This window comes from Giraffa tippelskirchi, chromosome 7, assembly GCF_054371585.1.
Source record: "Giraffa tippelskirchi isolate mGirTip1 chromosome 7, T2T-mGirTip1v1.2.pri, whole genome shotgun sequence".
NCBI classification, from domain to species: Eukaryota; Metazoa; Chordata; class Mammalia; order Artiodactyla; family Giraffidae; genus Giraffa; species Giraffa tippelskirchi.
In genome coordinates, this window is record NC_137281.1 from 95,496,542 (window position 1) to 95,518,146 (window position 21,605).

Below are 21,605 nucleotides of genomic sequence, written 5' to 3' on the forward strand. Positions count from 1 at the left end.
TAAGATTGACTGGTTTGATCTCCGTGCTGTCCAAGGGACTCTCAAGAGTCTACTCCAGCACCATAATTTAAAAGCATCAATTCTTCGACACTTGGCCTTCTTTATGGTCCAACTCTCACATCCATACATGACTACTGGAAAAACCATGGCTTTGACTATACAGATCTTTGTTGGTGAAGTGATGTCTTAGCTTTTTAATATGCTGTCTAGGTTTGTCATAGCTTTCCTTCCAAGGAGCAACTGTCTTTTAATTTGATGGCAACAGTCACTGTCCACAGTGATTTTGGAGTCCAAGAAAATAAAATCTGTCACTGCTTCTACTTTTTTCCCTTCTATTTCCCATGAAGTGATGGGACCAGATGCTATGATCTTAGTTTTTTCAATGCTGCCAGCTTTTTCACTCTTCTCTCTCAGCCTCATCAAGAGGCTCTTAAATTCCTCTTTACTTAACAGATTTGTATCATTTGCATATCTGAGGTTGTTGATATTTCTCCCTGCAGTCTTGATTCCAGCTTGTGATTCATCCAGCCTAACATTTCACGTGATGTACACTGCATATAAGTTAAATAAACAGAGTGACAATATGCAGCCTTGTTGTACTCCTTTCCCAACTTTGAACCAGTCAGTTGTTCCATGTAAGGTTCTAACAGTTGCTTCTTGACCCATATACAGATTTTTCAGGAGCCAGGTAAGGTGGTCTGGTATTCCCAACTCTTAAAAAATTTTCCACAATTTGTTGTGATCCACACAGTTAAAGGCTTTAGCATAGTCAATGAAGCAGAAGTAGATGTTTTCCTGGAATTTCCTTGCTTTCTCTATAATCCAACGATGTTGGCAATTTGATCTGTGGCTCCTTTGCCTTTTCTAAACCCAGCTTGTACATCTGAAAGTTCTCAGTTCACGTACTTTTGAAGCCTAACTTGAAGGATTTGAGCATAACCTTGCAAGTATGTGAAATGAGCACAATCGTACAGTAGTCTGAACATTCTTTGGCATTGCCCTTCTTTGGGATTGGAATGAAAACAGATGTTCTCCAATCCTGTGACCACTACTGAGTTTTCCGAATTTGCTGACATATTGAGTGTGGCATTTTAACTGCATCATCTTTTAGGATTTGAAATAGCTTAGCTGGAATTCCATCACCTAGCTTTGACCTCATTATAACTTTACTAATTACATCTGCAGTGCGTTATAACTTTACTAATTATGTACTTAATTTACTAAATACATCCATATTTCCAAATAATGTCACTTTCTGAGGTCCTGAAAGTTAAAATCAACATCTCTATTGTGGGGAGCAGAATTCAGTCTATGATAGAGGTTAAAATGTTGAATTCACCTTTTGCTTCCAACAGGTCAGAAAAATCCAGCACTATCTCTTACTAACCAGAGATAGAAGATTTATTAACTCATTCCTTTAGCTATTCATTTATTCATTCATCCTTCCATTGATATAATAAACATTCATAGAACACCTGCAATACACCAAGGCTTATCTGGGGATTATAGACTGAAAGGTCCCTACCATTGATGAACTCAGATCTCCTAAAAGGAAGAGATAAGTTAACAAATACTTAAAATACTCTGTGGAATGTCTGCTGTAGAGATTTATTCAAAGGTTTATTCAAAGATTTATCCAAAAGGAGAAGAGAATGACTGCTTAATGATGGGGTGTTTCTGGAAAACAGTGGCATTTGAGCTTGGGCTCTAGAAGAAGAGCCTTACTTGTGGCTTTCCCTTACTTGTGGCTCAGCTGGTGAAGAATCTGAGACCTGGATTTGATCCCTGGATTGGGAAGAGCCCCTGGAGAAGGGAAAGGCTACCCACTCCAGTATTCTGGCCTAGAGAATTCCATGAACTGCATAGTCCATAGGGTTACAAAGAATCAGACACAACTGAGTGAATTTCACTTTCACTTTCCTTGGAAGGATGAGGGCAAGGATTAGAGTACAAAAGTTGGTATTTCCCAGGCAAAGGAATAGCACATCTAAAGACATGAAATTGTGAGAAAAATAGCACATTCAGGACAGTATTAGCAGTTCAGGTTTATGGGTGATTGGTTGCACAAGTTTATTATGGAAGGCGGAGGAAAAGCCCAGAAGAAAATATGGGGCCAGACAATGAACAGCCTTGTGCATTACGGCAGAAATTTAGATGTTAGATAGTGGGATGTACAAAGTCAATGAAAAGTTTTAAGTAAAGAAATAACCATAATACTTACATTTGTTAACAGGGAATTAATAATCGTATTACTAGGTGTGGAATTTATTAAAATAAGAGTCTAAAAATGAAGACCAATTAGGTGGCTTACCTGGGATTAAGGCAAAGGCCATAGAACAAGAAAACAAAGAATGGTTTTCAGAGATTTTTTAAAAAGAAAATGAACAGAAATAGCGGCTGAGGAAAAGGAAAAACTAGTAATTGTGGTATAAGGTATAGAAAAGAACAGGAGGAAGAAAATGACAGTTTAAAATGTAGCTTATTTATTTATTCTCCTCTGTTTGTATAAATGATTTAGGAGTGCCTTGCACTGGTGGAAACATTACAACAGACTAAAAAATATGTTATACATAGGGAGATAGAGGTGGAGAGAAGTAAGTTGAAGTCAAAATTGGCACTCAAAATGCACATTATATGATTTATATAACTACTCAATATGAGTCAGATTTGGCTTGATTTTGGTTTTGTGTGTTTGGGGGCTTTTTTTGTGTTTTGTTTTGGCTGCACTGCAAGACTTGTAGGTTCTTAGTTCCTTGATCAGGAATCGAACCCAGGTTCTTGGTAATGAAAGTGCAGAGTTCTAACCATTGGACAGCCAGGGAGTTCTTGATTTCAGTTTCTTAATGGCCAGAGCAAAGAGAGAAGTAGTCTGAGTGCAAGATCCATAGTGTCTAGTAGGTGAAAAGAGGGAAACTGAGAAGAACCCAGTTTTTCCTGGCACTGAGAATGAAAAGCTCCTGTAGAAAAGAGCCAGTGTTCAGTGCACATCAAACTGGAAGAACCACTGGGACAAGTGGACAGATGAAAATATGCACATAGCATTCAAGAGAAAAGTTGGACTAGGCAATCCAGATTTGGGAATTATTGTCCTTAGTTGAATATGCCCCTCAAAATGTTTTATTGCCACCTCATACATTGCCACAAGAATTTTATTAGCAGTAGAAAGTACATATTCTTTGTTTAAAATGAGGATACTGACGATTATCAATAAAAGACTACATTGAAAACATTGTTTCTAAGTTCTGTTTTTCAGAAGGAACTTCAGATGATTCTACAACCTCAGTTTGCATGATAGAATTCTATGTGAGGATCAGGATGGTACCACTTAAAACTCCACCACTGCACTTAAAATTGTCCTAATCCCACCCACAACCAAGAGCAAACGTTGTTCTAGTCGCTATTATGTGGAACCATAACTGAGGTCTCCTTTATCAGTTTCCTTTCATGTCGTACACATGTGTCAAGTCAGATCAGTCCAGAGCCGATTCCAGAAGAAAAGAGGCAATATTCAGCCATGACCAGACTTATTTTCTAAGATAACTAATGTTCACCGTATGCCCACTTATGCTTCCTTGAAAAGTAAGATAAACTTTCAGATTTTCTCTATTGCTAACTTAGAGAAAGAACATGTATGTAAGTGATTTAAAATCTTGACTAACTCCATTCCCCTGTTTTGACTTACAACTATCAGCCTCACATACAAAATCAAAGTAGGGACTTGGAAAATCCACATGCGTTTTAGAAGACATTTAAAGAAATTCATTACTGCTGTTCAACTTTTTAAGCACATCTTGTTGGCATCTGCCTAGAATTCCCCAGAAACCATTGGATTCAAATCTTTATCAATTTCATATATAATATCTCTGAAACCATCTGGTTCTTAACAGTTCAGGGGATACAGTCAAGCAAAATCTTTCTAGTAGTTGTATACCTTTTGATTATCTCGAGTGTTTTTCTCTCAGCCAAATAGAACATGTCAAAGCTTTCACATTATTTTATAGTCATTCTTGACTCTGATCATAATGTGTTGATGTATGTCTGCCCTTATTTATAAATTGGGTTTGCATTTACAATTCGGATAAGGCAATGGTATCCCACTCCAGTACTCTTGCCTGGAAAATCCCATGGACGGAGGAGCCTGGTAGGCTGCAGTCCATGGGGTCGCTAAGAGTCGGACACAACTGAGCGACTTCACTTTCACTTTTCACTTTCATGCATTGGAGAAGGAAATGGCAACCCACTCCAGTATTCTTGCCTGGAGAATCCCAGGGATGGGGGAGCCTGGTGGGCTGCCATCTATGGGGTCGCAGAGTCAGACATGACTGAAGCAACCTAGCAGCAGCAGCAGCAGAACTTACAATTAAAACACATGAAAATAATATCCATTTAACAGTGTATCTTTATGCTATAGCTACCCATTTTTAATGCTTCCATCCTGAAAAGATAGGAATTCAGCTTTTATACCACCAAATGGTGAATTTAAAAATCAACAAAATGATATTGGGGCTCGTCGACATCTACACTTACCATACTCTTCCTTTGTGAAGCAAAAATATAATATGAATAAACAGTATATAGGCACAGTATGGAAAAATGAATGTCAAAGTATAACAGTGTAAATGCTGTATTTGACTTTCAGGTTTAGTAGATTTTTATCTTGGATTATAGCTTGAAAGATTAACCAGCAATTCATTTCATAAGCTTGAACACACATCACAGTAGAAAAGAAATTGGTATTTGGAGTTCCTGGATAAAGTGCTATTCAAAGTGACTCCTTAGTCATTAAAACATTGAGTTAGTTTTGTGAATGGCATCAGTGCAAATCTTTCTCATGTAAAGAAAGCAGTAGGAATAAACTTTAAGTCAAAGGCAAGTTCTTCTGGTCCCTCATCCACAATGTTTATCCCAGTGGGATATGATACAGTCTGTGCAATTGCTATGTTCCACAATAATTATAAAAAGCAGTAACATCTGGTACAAACAGAACTTGTAACAAAGAACAGCATTAGATGGTAAAATAAACCACTGGTTATGTCAAAACTAGTAACTTATTTACTCATGCAGAGTCAATGAGTTAAGAGGTCAGATGAGCCCAGTTGTTTAAGCCTTACTAATAGTACACATGGCTTTTCTGGCTCATCATTTTCAACAGTTCCTTCAGAACCATTTTAAGGATTATGTGAAATTGACTGAATTTCACTAATGGCTCATGTAAGACATGCGCTCATCATATCTTTGAGAGTGAGGTCCAAGATATTTAAGCATTTGCCTTTTTGCAGCTTCTGGGTTGAGGTGGTGAGTTCTAAGACCTCTTGTCATAAATACAACATTCACTAACATAGAAAACAGTATCCATCTTTTTTAGGAATGAAAGTAATTGTACAGTGCGACACCCGCAGCATTTTTAAAATGTTGTGTATCATGGTGTACTTAAAAAAACAGTGCACTTATTGATCTTCCTATTTTACTTTGATTTAAAATGCAGATCTTTTCTTCCTATTGAAATCTTTGCATTTTTATTTATAAATGTATAGGGGAAAATCCATTTCAGACATATGCAGTCTCATAAATTATGTTTGGTAGCTGAAACAGTGTGCACTTATGTCATGGACTGAACATCCTCCTTTATTAGAATGCTATTTATTGCCACCAGCTGCACTGCTTAGCTAAGAAAGTTCTTGACACCAGCGATTGCTTTTCAGCACCACTGCTTCCGGCTGCTAACAGGGGATTCTATTTCCAAATGAAGCCACCTCTCTCAAGCTCTTCCTTCTGCTACACAGATACCTCCTGTCATCGTGATGCTGGAGAATCGATGGGGGATGGGCCTGCACCCACTCATGCTCTATGATCTCCCAGGCTGTAAATCTCCCCTAGCTTTGAGATTTCTCGCCTAATAGCACTGGCCTGAGAGCTGTCAAATGCATTCGGGGAATCTACCCAACAGTAATGGATTTTTCAAAATTAAGATGTGAATTCAGCTTGTGATCAAAGGGTGCTTCAGAGTCATCGGCATGTGTTTCAGAAGAGAAGCATGGTGCATATCACAGTAGACATTGGTCTCTATTTTATTACATTTTACAGCAGGGAAAACTAGACAAAGGTAATTACTCTTCTTCTGTTAAAGACTATTATTAAACTTGCATGAACAGTTAGCCCTGCTGTTATTTTCTCTTCTGCCTGTGCCAATGGCATCCAGACCATCCAAGCAGGAAAGGTAGAGAAATAACGGTTTCAGCTCATTTCCAACGTCACAGTAAGTCCACTTTGAAAGGTAATCTTCCAGACCACAACCGTGTGTGCCAACACATTCACACGTTCCGTTATTTGTTGACAGGATCTGTGTCCCTGTCTTCTGCACGCCAGTTGAACACTGTCTCCTTTCTTTTTTTTTTTTTAAATGCCTTCACACTTAATTGGGCTCCCAGAGCCCACAGAACTCACAGCAGCAGACAGTGACAGGGGGAGACCTCCCTCTGTTAACATGGAAATGGAATTTCCTTGCTCTCCTCTAGAAAGGAAATCCCCTCCAGGTCAAGGTTAAGGCTTTCTGCAGTGTGGGGAGGGGGAGCTCATGCAGAAGATTCCTTAACCTGTGATCTTGGAGAGTTCTCTTGAAGTGGTGTCAGGCCCTCAAGCCTTCATAAGCAGCAAATTTCTTCCCTTGACTAAACAAGAGGACAAGCAGAAAATTGATTTCTAGACATTACCTTTGAGATACAGGCTGAAAATTAGAACTTGGGGGTGCTCTTTGCCCCCACCAAGAACTCGGGCAGAGACAGGCTCTGAGTATTCTTCATTTCTGCCTTGGAAGTGCAGCTGTTCAACCTGAGGTCCCCTTTTGAGATAAAGTCATTGCTCCTCTCCTTGGATTTTTCTCTTAATTCCGCAGGGGATTTGGTTAAAACAATATGCTCCTATGGCCATTATTTATAATGATTCGCCTGAGGTTCACTGACCACTTGCCAGGCAAATATTATTACCTGCATCATGACAGTGCAAAAACCAGAGCACAAAATTGTCACCTTGGCTTTCCCTCGTGCCATCCACTGACTCACAGGCCTGACATCGAACTTGTTTTTCTTTTATTTGTTGTTTTGCTCAGTTTCCTCTTGAGCCAATCTCCAATATCAGATCAAGTAGAAAGATCAGGAAGGATAACATGGATTCAAAACGTCACATCAAAGAAGGAAAATGTTGGACCAAAAAGAGACAGGATGTTGGTGAATGTCTGCGTGCATTTCCATATTGACAACTCAGGCCAGTGGGGAGGAACCTTCCAGGCTGCAGAGACTCTGATCCTCCTGCATGCTGACCATTGAGAAAAGAAAGGACAGAAGAGGTGGGATTTTGGTAGAATCACGTATTTCTCTTTTCTAAAACGTACGTAATTAAAAACAAAAGGAACACATCTTAGATCATTTGGTAAAATGTCCCAAGTGTATGTGCTCTTTAATGAGGCTGAAAGTGGACACTATATTTTAAACAAGTAAAGAATGAGGATCAAATGTAAAAAAAGAAGAAGAAGAAAAAGAGTTCCAGGAAAAGACAAATGACACTGATGCTAAAAACAGAACCTCAGAAGGTGAGTTGAGTACATGTCTTAAGAAAGTCAGAAGAAATGTGGTTACAGTCTTCTTTCAAAATAATCTTTTATCTGAAATGTCATGAAGCTGCGTCTGACCATTCATTTAATATCCATTGGTGATGTTAGCAACATACATTTTGGGCATAAAAATATGGAAATGAAAAACATTCAAAATAAGAGAAGCTTGAGACTCTTCCCTCTGTCTGTGACAGTAATTTGAATTCATCCTGTAATATCCATTCAACAGCTATTTATTGTGTGCCTACGAAGGGCCTAGTACTATATGCTAAATGCTTTAGATCTTTAAATTTTGAATTCCTAGGATATTATCTTCAACTGTAATTGTGATATACAACAAATTTTGTGGAGTCTATAGGAAAGTCTACCCTTACTCACTTTGGGTTTTAAGGTGACTTTTGGGAGGGACTACAATTTTTATAGCTTCTTCTAAACTTCAAGTTATTATAGTCTTCTCTAATATTCATATAAAATTTTCTCACTTTAAAATTTTCAAATGAGTTTGATTTACCTATTATAGAAATTGAATACATTGAAATTGCCTAATACTTATTAGTTGTCCCATCTTTATCAAAGAAAGCATAGTTATTAAATTAATAACTAAATCCATTATTCACTTCAAAAAAAGAAATAGTTGTGAAAAAAATCAACTGATCCTCCAGCGTCCTGTCATAAATTCTATGTTAGATCACATCAGCAGAGTAAACCTCCCTGAAGTGAAGTGTTAGTCACTCAGTGTGTCCAACTCTTTGCGACCTGCTAGACTGTAGCCCGCCAGGCTCCTCTCTCCATGGAATTCTTCAGGCCAGAATATTGGAGTGGGTTGCCATTCCCTTCTCCAGGGAATCCTCTGACCCAGAGATTGAACCCAGGTCTCCTGCACTCAGGCAGATGCTTTACCATCTGAGCCATTAGGGAAGCCCAAACCTCAGTAGATGACACTAATAACTATTCATCCCAAATGAACCCAGTAGAATTGAGTGACTATACAAGATTTTGTCTTAGTTGCAAGAAAGTAAAATAAGCAATTTCAGTGATTACACTGAATGAAATAATGCAGCACAATCAAAGTCAACTTAATGCACACGGAATCCAGAGCCTGGCTATCTAAGCAGCAGTCCTGGCTTTGCCACTCATTAACCATGTGACCCAGGGGCAAATTGCAGACTTTCTCAATGCCTCATCTGTGAAGTGGGTATAGTAATTTATCTACCACTTAGAATTATCCCGAGGAATAAATTGTTTTATATGTGCTAAGCACCCAATAAATAAATGGTAGCTAAATTTATTATAATGTCGAAAACCGTTATTTTAAATGAACACACACAGAAGAGTTTGTGGCCATCTTTCTCTTGCTAGGGACATTAAAACATAACTTACAGCTCTACACCATTACTTCACATAGTAAGTTGGCTTTCTTGGGTAGATTAATCTCTTTTCTCTAAATGTTAGCTCTTTGTTTCATTTCACTGCTCACTAAGACCAAATACCTGCTTTCTCCCCACTTAAAGAGCTGCTAAAATCCCTCTTCCCCCTACAGAACATAGACTGACTTGTAGGGGTAAGATGATAAATCTCTTCCCCCTTCAGTTTCAACAAGCTACTTACACAACACAAACACACAACACACCAAAGCTTGTAAGTCAATGTTTACATTACATCCTAGCGAATGTTTTTTTGCAGTGTGCACATTTTAAAATGTAGGCTTCTTGCCAGGGCATGAGTTTCGTCTATTTAATTTGTTTCCTAGGCTCATACTTGACCATAGTTGGGGGCAGTGGTAGTGCTTCTAGAACATTTTGTGCTGCTTATCACCCAGAAAGTGAGGGTTGGGGGAAGAATTCTAGAGAGATGTTTGATCCTCCACATCTCAAAAAGTGAGCCTGACAACAAGCATTAGGCAGACCCCAGAAGAAAGAGGACAAGAGAATGGCTGTGAGGGGTGTCCCTTTCAATCTCCAAACCACAGCACTTTTAAAGGAGCCACCATCTGGATTAAAAGGACGTTAATTGTCACAAGGGAAGACGAGGTTAAGGCAGGTACACGCCATAATTGTGTATGTGATAAAAGCCTTCATCTGATCCCATCCCTAAATGACCAGCTCCCAGGCTGATCACTCTGCCTTGCCATACTCTAGGACAATTTTGAGTCTTTTCATCAAAACTGAACTACCTGTTTTGGTGACTGATGCAGAAGGTTAAAAAGACTATTTGAAACCTCAGAACCATGTAGATTCTACCTTATGGAAAGTACACAGAAGTAACATCATCTAAGATGATGACTTTCAAGTTTGGCTGCACACTGGGATCACCAAAATACTCAATACATATTCTAGTTCCCACTCCAGAGGTTTGGTCTGGAACATGGACTGGGCATCAGGATTTAGAGCACCCTTCTTGGTTCTGAAGTATAGTTGAGGAACTGTGATCTCTGCAGTAAATAGCCTGAGCACCAATTAACAAAAGCAGCAGTTAAGGGTGTGCACTGTGCCCCAGGCTTTTCCATGACCTGGCTCTAGAGGTAAATTCAAAATACAATAAGACACTGGCTCCTGCATATGTTTGCAAAGCATTTACCATGTGTAAATTTCTAGGTCAATTCTCAAAAGGGATCCAATGAGATTCTTCTTAAAGAATCTGTCCTTCCCTGAAAGCACCTTTCTTCTCTCTCCTGTAACTTGTCACTCCAATTCTTTTCCTCAAGGGGAAGCTAGCTAATTACCATTATGGCAGTTTTTTCTTTCCTAAGAAGGTCAATTAAAATAAAGCAGCCTCTATATGCTATGACTACTTGTTTGAAATTGTTAGAAGGAGAGGATAGAGATATATAAATGCATTTTTCCATGTTTCATGATGAAGTGAAACTGCAAAGAAATCAACAGGTCAAAAAGCATCTCAGGTTTTTGCACATACTCACCCAACCCAAGGAGGATCTGCAGAAGATGTGGGTTTAACCCTGGGTGAGAAAGATCCCCTGGAGAAGGAAATGGACAGCCACTCCAATAATCTTGCCAGGAAAATCCCATGGACAGAGGAGCCTGGCAGGCTGTAGTCTTTGTGGTCTCAAAGAATTGGACATGACTGAGTGACTGAGCACAATTTCTCCTTCATTTCTCTTCTCTAGTTGTTTAGCTCTAATCTTTATATGTTGAATAGTGGCGGAAAATGTAATTTATGTAGCTCACCAATACTACTTTCATTGATTTCATAAAATTCTACATCTTTTGAAAGATGTGTAATTTTTCTTCGCAGTTGATTTATATTCTATTGTATCATATTATTGGCTTTTATATGGCAAGGCAGAGTGACCAGCCTGGGTGCTAGAATTCATATTTAATAATAACATTTAATAGTTAATATTAAATTTTTTTGTTTTAATAAAAATTTAATAGTATTTGATTAAATAATATTTAATAATATTTGAGAGATAAAAATATCTCTCAGTATTTGAGAGATAGTGACTAAGGTGTTGATACAATGGACCAATATGTGTTCTGCTAACCCAGGAAAGATAGTTGGAAAGGACTAATTGTATAAGTGACTAACTCAGAAATAGATATTTCTAAGTAACAACCACTTTTCCCTAAAGTGCTTGATAACTTCAGCACTTGGATACAAATAATCAGATAACGATGTCCACAAGCATAAAAGTCAGGTTTCAGAGTAATGTAGATATTTTGCCTTCTTATTTTTCCTCCCATCCCAAGGAAGTCTACTGGATACTTTGGGAGGCAAGAATCTCAAGAAATGGCTTGTTATATTCTCCCACAGCTGAATTTTGGAATAATTAGAAGTGAGCCATTTTATAAGAAATTATCTAATAGATGTCCTAAAATTAATTTCTAAAATGGCACCAATCCAAGAGCTGAAAAATCTATACTCATTTGTGTATATATGAGTGTACATTACAGAAGCTATTAATAACCAGAGTCATAAATAGCCAGCACCTACATGATTAAATGATTTGAAAACCACCACTGAGATGGTTCTTCATACCCAGTAGAACTTATCTTATGTGACTTAAAAGCAATATGGTAAGGGGCCATAAACATCATGGAAGCTGGACCAGAAGACATTCAAGGAAGCCTGGTGTTTCCATCACTACCTATTCCTATTGGGAGGAATATATTATTTACTACAATAAAGGCATGTGCCTTATATGTTGTTTTCTATGATACTTAATCAGAACAATCTTTTTAGGAAAGGGAACGAGAGAAAGATAATGCATCTCAATGCCTTCCCCTCAACTGAATATTTTAACAGTGAAGTCCACATAGTTAAATGTACACATATGAATGAGGAGGATAAACAATTAATATTCTGAGTTTGTTGCCTCAGAGTCTGATATTGAGTCTAAAAGCTAAAGAAATCTCAAATAACTTCAAATCAATCAACAATATAGAAAATGACCTAGAGTAAATCTAAAAATCTCAGAGTAAATGGTAAATGTCAGCCAGGATTTGCAAAGGAAATCTCACCTGTTCAAAGCAACCTTGCTTTAAAAAATAAAACAAACAAGCAAAAAAACAAATATATCAGTAAGCTTATTCAGAGCATACACCCTGTAGCTCAGAAGGTAAAGAATCTGCCAGCAATGCAAGAGACCCAGGCTTGATCCCTAGGTTAGGAAGATCCTCTGGAGAAGGGAATGGCAACCCACTCCAATATTCTTGCCTGGAGAATCCCGTGGATGGAAGAGTCTGGTGGACCCCCCATGGACTTGCGGGGTCACAAAGAGTCACAACTGAGCTACTGACGCTACTACCACTACTACAGTTCAGAAACAGAGAAAAATACCTATTAAAAATTCAATAGGCAGAGAAGTATTGATTATTAAAGTATTGTTATAATAAAAAAAATAATGAACACTGAAGAAAACAGGAGAAAGAGAGGAAAATTTCTGGCAACTTTGTTTACATCTCTGTTCGGGTAGCAATCCAGCAAAAAAAGTCTTTTAAGCCAGAGGACTGTAATATTCCTTTCCATTGTGGAATCCTGAATCAAGTTTCTAGCCTCAAGAACCAGAAATAAGTGACAATATGGTCAATTTGTGTAATCGGCCAGTGCAGAGACCAGTCATCATGGGAAGCTTATTATGCCCAATTTAAAATAATAAGCCAAATGAACCATCGGACTGAGGAACAGAAAGCACTATTTCTTGCTGCCAGTCTAAAGGGAAGTACTCTTATTGTGCTAAGCAATTTGTCAGAAAAAGACAGAAAGAGCTCTCCAGTATTATTAGCACATTAACCAGACTTTTTATAGTTGGACACAAGGCAAGATTGGCCAGAGTGAAATTCAAGAATTCTATTAGAAAAAGTGGTTAGTCACTAACCAGACTGACTTGAGATACTGAAGGATGATTGCATTGAATCTACCCAGATGCCCTGAGGACCTGAACAGTATCCAAACTCCATTTTCTAAAGCATTTTATATGACATCAAGTGGAAATAAAGCTATATTATTTTTATTTTAAATCCAATATTATAAACACTCAGTAAAAGGCTTATTATTTAGTAATCATCCTGATAAATCATCAGAGAAAATGTTGCTTAAAGTAAAATGAGTAGAATAGTAAGATTAGAGACATCAAAGATTTATGCTAATGCAAATGTTGGCCAAGATCAACGTGTTTCAATGGTTCTTAAACATTACCCTTAGAAGAACCACCTGGAAGGCTTTTTAAAAATATAGATTCTCCTGCCCAATCTGTGAAGATTTCTGACTCAGTAGTTCTGTGATGAGGCCTGGAAATCTGTAATTAACCGTCCTTTCTGGTAATTCTGGTGTATGTCAGAGTTTGGAGTCACATTCCTATTCATATAGCAGTGACACAGTAACTTTTATGCAGTTTTTTATACTAAAAGTGTTCAATATTTTCCATGGAAAATATAATATATTTTATTGACATGATAAAAAAATGGAAAAAATAACATAATCAAAAAGATATATGACCTCCAAAAAGGCAATTTCATGGAAAAATATTAAACAAGAATTGAATAAGTTGAATACATACCACATTGGTAACTGGAGAGATATAATATTATAAAAATCTTTTGTGGGGTGGAGCAGGTCCAGCAGACTTACAGACATGTGAGGCAGAAAACTAAAGCTTATCATTGAATTCTACTGAGATTTTGTTTGTCACAAAGTAATAGTTAATAATATACCCTTCTACTTTAAAAAATTACACACAGCTTTTCAAATACATGACTGGATTCTCAAGTAAGGGAAATTCGAGGGGCCACAAATGAGAAGAAAATAAAACTCAAGTAGTAGATGCGAGTTGTACATTTAACCTTGAGGCTCTTTCCTATAAATATGTTATGTGTATGTGCAAAGTTGCTTCAGTCGTATCCGACTCTGTGTGATCCTATGGACTATAGCTGCCAGGCTCCTTTGTCCATGGGATTCTCCAGGCAAGAATACTTGAGTGGGTTGCCATGTCCTTCTCCATGGGATCTCCTCGACCCAGGAATTGAGCCCACTTCTCTTACATCTCCTGCATTGGCAGGAGGGTTCTTTACTACTAGCGCCACCTGGGAAGCCCACATAAATATGGTATACTTCAATTTAAAAGTATATCAAAGGTCATAAATTTGAAAGTCATTTTAAAAAGTTAATCTAGCTGTTTAAAATGTACTTAACAGAAAAATAAATTCAGACAAAATTATACCAAATAAAGACACAATCCCATTCCTACCTATAAAAGAAAAAGAAAAATTATCCCAACTTATTTTATAAGTCTACTATCACTTTAGTACCAAAGGTAGATAAGGATGGTATGGTATGGGAAATTTATGTCTGTCTCACTGATTAACACAGATAGGAAAATCTGAATAAAATTGTGTCATACTAAATGCGGGCAGTGGGGAAGGGGCGGGGGTGGGGAGAAGAATGCTATGAACTACTTTAGTTTATCCCAGAAAAATGCAAGCATGATTTTACATTTGAAAATCTATTAATGTATTTCACTAAACTAACAAGAGTTCCAGAAATCTGCAAAGAAATCCTCTTCCATCTTTGACTAAATACAAATGAGTTCACATTTATAAGATTTGAATTCTCAGGGCTAGGTAAATAGCAACCTCAGAATACTAAAAAGCTATAAACTGAACAATTCCCAGAACTCTCAAAGGATTAGGAGACAATTGAGTTCTAAACTGTCAGAGTGGAGAGACCTTCTTGAACTCCCAGGACATTCATTAGAGATGCCAAAAGGATCACTTCTTAGCAATAGGGTTAAATTAGGCCTAAAGTAAGGGATACTCCAGAGCTACCCTCACGAAGCTTAAGAGCAACTCTCAAGAGTGTCAAGCTGTTCTGCAAATAACTACTTGCCAAAATAAGCTCATTATCCTCTAAAGAAAAACAAGGAAGTCTAGATGTTTGATGATATAACGTTTGTAGTATCTAACATCCAATAATTTAAAAATACTAGACATGCAAAGAAGTTAAAAAATATGTCACAAAACAAGGAGATCATGAATTCAGTAAAACAATGCAGATATGACAAAGAAGAAGGAGTTAGAAAAATTACATAAAATCAGCTATTGTACATCTGTTCAAGGATTTTAAAGAAAACGTGAACATAATAAGAGGATAAAATATTTTTTAAGTTAGTGGAAAACTTCTAGAGCTGAACAATGAAATAAATGAAAAATTCACTTCATGAACTTAATAGCAGATTACACACTTGAGAAGAAAACACCAGTAAACTTGAAAGAAAGAATAGATATTACTTGAACTAAAAGGCACAGAGGAAAATATGGTGACAATTAAACAGGTCTTCAATAATCTATCATCAGATCGAAAGGCTTATCATACAGGTAATTGGAAGATCCTAAAAAAGAGAAAGTGGAGAAGAAGAAGAAATATTTGGCTGAAAATCTCCCAATTTTGATGAAAGCTGTAAACTCAGAGATCCAAAATGCTCAATAACCCAAGGCAAAATAAACACATAAAAAATTACACCAAGGCATATTATGATGTTGCACTAAGGCCTGTTTCACATTAATGATTGTTTACATGTTCCTGCTCTGAAATTAAAATTGGGGCCAGAAGTCCACAAAAAGTCTTGTACACAAATATTCATAGTAACTTTATTTTTATTAGCTCCAAACTGGAAACATTCATATTTCCATCAACAGTTAAATGAATGAACAGATTGTGGTATATCTATATAATGAATACTACTCAGCAATAGAAAGAAAAAAGCTGCCCATACAACCAATAACATGGACAAATCTCAAAAATATATCACTGAGCAAAGAAGCCAGAAATAAAAGAATGCATACTGTATGATTCTATTTATATGAAAATCTAGAAGAAATGTAAATGTTGCCTAATAGATCAATTCACTGAATAAGTATATCGAAGGTAATATTCTGAAATAGTCTACTTTCTTCTTTTGTCTTTCTTAGTTCAAAATCTCCTCCCTGGTTGACCCAAGGACACTTTTGGTATGGAGGAAGGCAGGAGGTCAGATGGTTGTACAAGAGAACTAGGATTATTACAAAAGGACCCCAATGTTCAGATTCTGACACTTCAAATTAATTGTATATCATTAAAATATATCAAAATATGAATATAATTATCTTACAGTGGTTTATAAATTAGCAATTGTCTTGAAAGAAGAATATCTAAGTTATTCTTTCTTCTTCCTGAAGTTTCTAGGACCACACCTACAGGATCTGCTCAAGTTGTTCTCCAAGTTTCCCCTAGAGGGCATTCCTTCTGCCTATTAGGCTCTCTGGTAGAAGGGAGATAAGACATAGTGAAAGGGGGCAACATATTCCCTAAGACAAAAGTGGAAAATGAGCAAGATGGAGATGGAGGGGGAGTCAAAAAAGGAAGATGTCTCATTGTTCACATTCTCTGTGCTCCATCCCCTTCAGGTATATACTGCAGGTAAATTGAGGAAAGTGCCAAGAGGAGAATGGTTTTATATCAACATGGGGTAATAATTATGAGGGCAGAATGGGGTGGTTGGGCAGCCAGATGATTTTGCTTACAGTCCTGAGTCTCCCTTAGTTCCAGAGTCATGAATACAGTGAGCCTTCCTAGCGTACATCCTGGAAAATATGGTGTGACTCTACAATAAAGGCTGGTCAACCAACAGACCCAAAGGCTGACTAGATATAGTGCAGGTAGTGCCTGAGATGGGGTCATCAAGAGCTTAGAGAAGACCCAGCGGGCCAGAAAGTACCACTGGGCCCAAATAAATTTGAGAGGCCCCAGACTATGTGTTCTACCAGCTGCAGACTTCAGTCACAAAAACCAGCACAGTGAGTAGCAACCTAGAGGGACAAGTGACATTATTCCTAGATTCAAAAGTCCCTCTTCTTCTCCTACTTAAGTTCAAGAATATCTCTTCCCCAAAACTGAGATGCCATCTTGGAGAGAGAATTGACAGAAGGGTGGGAGATTGAAATTTCTGAGATTTTGAGTATTTTTCTGAAGATAAAAAGCTATCTAAAGGTTTCCCAGGTGGCACAGTGGTAAAGAATCCACCTGCCAATGCAAGAGATATGAGTTTGATCCCTGGATTGGGAAGATCCTCAGAGGAAGAAATGGCAACCTGCTCCAGTATTCTTGCCTAGTGAATTCCTTGGACAGAGGAGCCTTGGTAAACAAGAATTTTAATCAAAATTATAATTCCAGAATTAAGAGGTACCCCTTAAATTTTGGAAAAATTCAGCTTGGGGCATAAATAAGAGGAAGTAGAAATTTTATATGAATCATTATCCTAAATTATGGTAAAGGCTGAAAATAGAATAGTTTGAAGAGAAATTTAAATTAGGTTACATAGAGCCAAAATATATTAATTAGAAAAAAAAACTAATGACTTTGGGACCTATGCTTTTGAAAAAAGCATAATTTATTACTACTGCAGAGATTAATATCAAACTCTGTTGGCCATTAGTATAACCCAGAGTACACCCCAAAGCATTAACCAGAATAGTGGTTATCATGTTTGGTAAATCAATATATATTACAGTATAATATATCAATAAACACAACATTAAAACAGTTCTAAATAGATGTATCATTTGGTGTATATGTACCAACTTGATAGGGCCAATCTAACACAGTTGCTTGGAAGACATAAGTTTGAAACAATCTTGAAAGAAATAAAGCGAATGCATGCACACAGAGACAGCTAAGATCTGAAAGATTTGTGAGATATGAGTGAGGGAAAAATAGAAGATTAACAGATAAAAATAGTGATGAGAAGAGGCAGTTGTTAAAGGTTCAGTTCAGTTCAGTTGCTCAGTCGCGTCTGACTCTTTGCGACCCCATGAATCGCAGCACACCAGGCCTCCCTGTCCATCACCAACTCCTGGAGTTTACCCAAACTCACATCCATCGAGTCGGTGATGCCATCCAGCCATCTCATCCTCTGTTGTCCCCTTCTCCTCCTGCCCTCAATCCTTCCCAGCATCAGGGTCTTTTCCAATGAGTCAACTCTTCGCATGAGGTGGCCAAAGTATTGGAGTTTCAGCTTCAACATCAGTCCTTCCAATGAACACCCAGGGCTGATCTCCTTTAGGATGGACTGGTTGGATCTCCTTGCAGTCCAAGGGACTCTCAAGAGTCTTCTCCAACACCACAGTTCAAAAGCATCAATTCTTCTCCACTCAGCTTTCTTCACCATCCATCTCTCACATCCATACATGACTACTGGAAAAACCATAGCCTTGACTAGATGGACCTTTGTTGGCAAAGTAATGTCTCTGCTTTTTAATATGCTAACTAGGTTGGTCATAACTTTCCTTCCAAGGAGTAAGTGTCTTTTAATTTCATGGCTGCAATCACCATCTGCAGTGATTTTGCAGCCCCCCAAAATAAAGTCTGACACTGTTTCCACTGTTTCCCCATCTATTTCCCATGAAATGATGGGACCAGATGCCATGATCTTAGTTTTCTGAATGTTGAGCTTTAAGCCAACTTTTTGACTCTCCTCCTTCACTTTCATCAAGAGGCTTTTTAGTTATTGATTGCAAAATAATAAGAGTAAAACCTTTATTTAGTGCTAAGTACTGGTGTCAAGCTCACCAGCTCCTGAGTACATGTTCTTAACTTATATACTATTCTACAATTTTACAAATAAAAAAAATTTGTATTTTTAGACAAGAAGGAGTTTAGATTTGAGGGGCAGTTAGAAAAGGCAGAGGAACCAGAGGTCAAATTGCCAACATCTGCTGGATCATCGAAAAAGCAAGAGAGTTCCAGAAAAACATCTATTTCTGCTTTATTGACTATGCCAAAGCCTTTGACTGTGTGGATCACAATAAACTGTGGAAAATTCTGAAAGAGATGGGAATACCAGACCACCTGACCTGTCTCTTGAGAAACCTGTATTCAGGTCAGGAAGCAACAGTTAGAATTGGACATGGAACAACAGACTGGTTCCAAATAGGAAAAGGAGTATGTCAAGGCTGTATATTGTCACCCTGCCTATTTAACTTATATGCAGAGTACATCATGAGAAATGCTGGGCTGGAAGAAACACAAGCTGGAATCAAGATTGCCGGGAGAAATATCAATCACCTCAGATATGCAGATGACACCACCCTTATGGCAGAAAGTGAAGAGGAACTAAAAAGCCTCTTGATGAAAGTGAGAGAGGAGAGTGAAAAAGTTGGCTTAAAGCTCAATATTCAGAAAACTAAGATCATGGCATCTGGTCCCATCACTTCATGGGAAATGGATGGGGAAACAGTGGAAACAGTGTCAGACTTTATTTTGGGGGGCTCCAAAATCACTGCAGATGGTGATTGCAGCCATGAAATTAAAAGACACTTACTCCTTGGAAGGAAAGTTATGACCAACCTAGACAGCATATTAAAAAGCAGAGACATTACTTTGCCAACAAAAGTCCATCTAGTCAAGGCTATGGTTTTTCCAGTGGTCATGTATGGATGTGAGAGTTGGATGGTGAAGAAAGCTGAGTGGCGAATAATTGATGCTTTTGAACTGTGGTGTTGGAGAAGACTCTTGAGAGTCCCTTGGACTGCAAGGAGATCCAACCAGTCCATCCTAAAGGAGATCAGTCCTGGGTGTTCATTGGAGGGACTGATGTTGAAGCTGAAACTCCAATCCTTTGGCCACCTGATGTGAAGTGCTGACTCATTTGAAAAGATCCTGATGCTGGGAAGGTTTGGGGGCAGGAGGAGAAGGGGACGATAGAGGATGAGATGGCTGGATGGCATCACCGACTCGATGGACATGAGTTTGGGTAAACTCCAGGAGTTGGTGACGGACAGGGAGGCCTGGTGTGCTGCTCTTCATGGGGTCACAGAGTCGGACACGACTGAGTGACTGAACTGAACTGAACTGAAGGGCTCACAACAAATTCTGACTTTTTGTCCAAAAATGGAAGTAGTTTTATTTTTTCTGTTTGGAGAAGTAAACAATCCAGTTCCACTTCGACCCCCTAAATTAATGAGAAAGTACTTCCTTTTTAGGAATTTATATAACAGATATAGCACACATGTGCATGAAGACATATGTACAAGCAAATTTGTTGCTATGTTGGTATTTACAAAAGACAGGAAATCTAAATGTTTAGCAATAAAAGACTAATTAAACCATGCTTCATCCATGCAATAATTACCTCCTTCAAAATATGGGGAGAGATTTGTAGGTACTGACAGGTGGAACGATCTCCGTCATAAACTGTTAACTGCAAAAAGCAAAAAGCAGGAGAATGAATGGCAGATTTCTTCCAGTTGCTCATCCTGGTTCACTCTTCACTCTTTGCTGCTCTGCTCCTTGTCTTGGGAGACCCACCTCTATGGATTATATCACTGGACTCCTCAGTCCTCTGGCTCCTGGTTGCATTTGGCTAGTAGGGAACCCCAACATGGGATCAAAGAAGAGTGAGGTCTGAGCGTTCATTCTCTCCTTACCTAAAGCTAGCCACATCACTGCTCCTCCCCCTATCAGATTCCTCTCTTTCAACTTCGAGAAATCACTCACTTCTTTTCTTTGAGCCTAAGGGATATTACAGCTCCACTGTTCCCATCCTGAATATTGAGCTGTCTCCTTGTTGTTCCCCTATATTATAACCAATGTATTTGATGATAATTTCTTTGTAAAGAAACTATCCTCTAATTTTCCAAATTTGAGTGTGCCCTTTGTTTCTTGTTATGACTCAAATATGCTATTATGTTAATAAGAAAAAGTGATGGAGAGATCTAGAAATACACATTTATATATGCAGAGGATACATTTAGAATGGTATACTTAAAATGCTAACAGTAACGGTCAGGGAGAGAAAATGTCACTGGGCTTGGGAATGGAAGGAAGTCTTCATGACATACCATTTCATATTATTTGAGTTTCTTACCAGGTTGATGTATTAGCTATTAGGAAAAATAATAAAAAATAAAATGTTAGGAAAGTAATCCAAACATTACCTCCAAGATGGGAAAAATCAATGGGGAAACTATCCCATAAAGTCTAGAGTCTAGTTTAGATAATATATGTAGATGAAAATGTTGTGATGTATAATCCATGAAGTTGAATTTGTGAGTGGATAGAGAGGTTCTCTTCAAAGAATATTTTGCAGATATTTAATAGAATCTAACAAAGAGTGATACACGTTAACATGAATTCTCTACTTTTAACTTACTTGTCATTAAGTTGTTGAGGTTTTTACTTAGGTTTAATTTACAGATACAGTTCCCAAGCTATTCACAATCTTCCTTTCGACTAAATGTAACAATGAGTCAAGTTTACTTTTGGCTTTATGAAGTGAAAATTCACAAGTGATAATGAGTGTGGATCACTTTGGGGAAAAAAGTGAAAGTGTTCGTTCTTCAGTAGTGTCCAACACTTTATGACCATTATCTGTAACCCACCAAGTTCCTCTGTTCATGGAATTCTCCCGGCAAGAATACTGGAGTGGGTTGCCATTCCCTTCTCAGGAGATCTTCCCAACTCAGAGATAGAACCTGGTCTCCTGCATTGCAGGCAGATTCTTTACCACCAA

General features: G+C 37.9%; 1 long non-coding RNA gene across 1 annotated transcript in view; it reads right to left on the reverse strand.

Moving 5' to 3' along the window:
• Positions 1-6,381: 6,381 nt before the first annotated feature.
• The window catches only part of LOC145512765 (uncharacterized), a 39,618-nt gene continuing 24,394 nt past the window's right edge, over positions 6,382-21,605 (reverse strand). Inside the window, exons 7-8 of the long non-coding RNA XR_014058781.1 lie at positions 20,226-20,294; positions 6,382-7,311 (exon numbers count right to left, since the gene is read on the reverse strand). This is a non-coding gene — a long non-coding RNA (uncharacterized LOC145512765). The remainder of the gene's footprint in view (positions 7,312-20,225; positions 20,295-21,605) is intronic.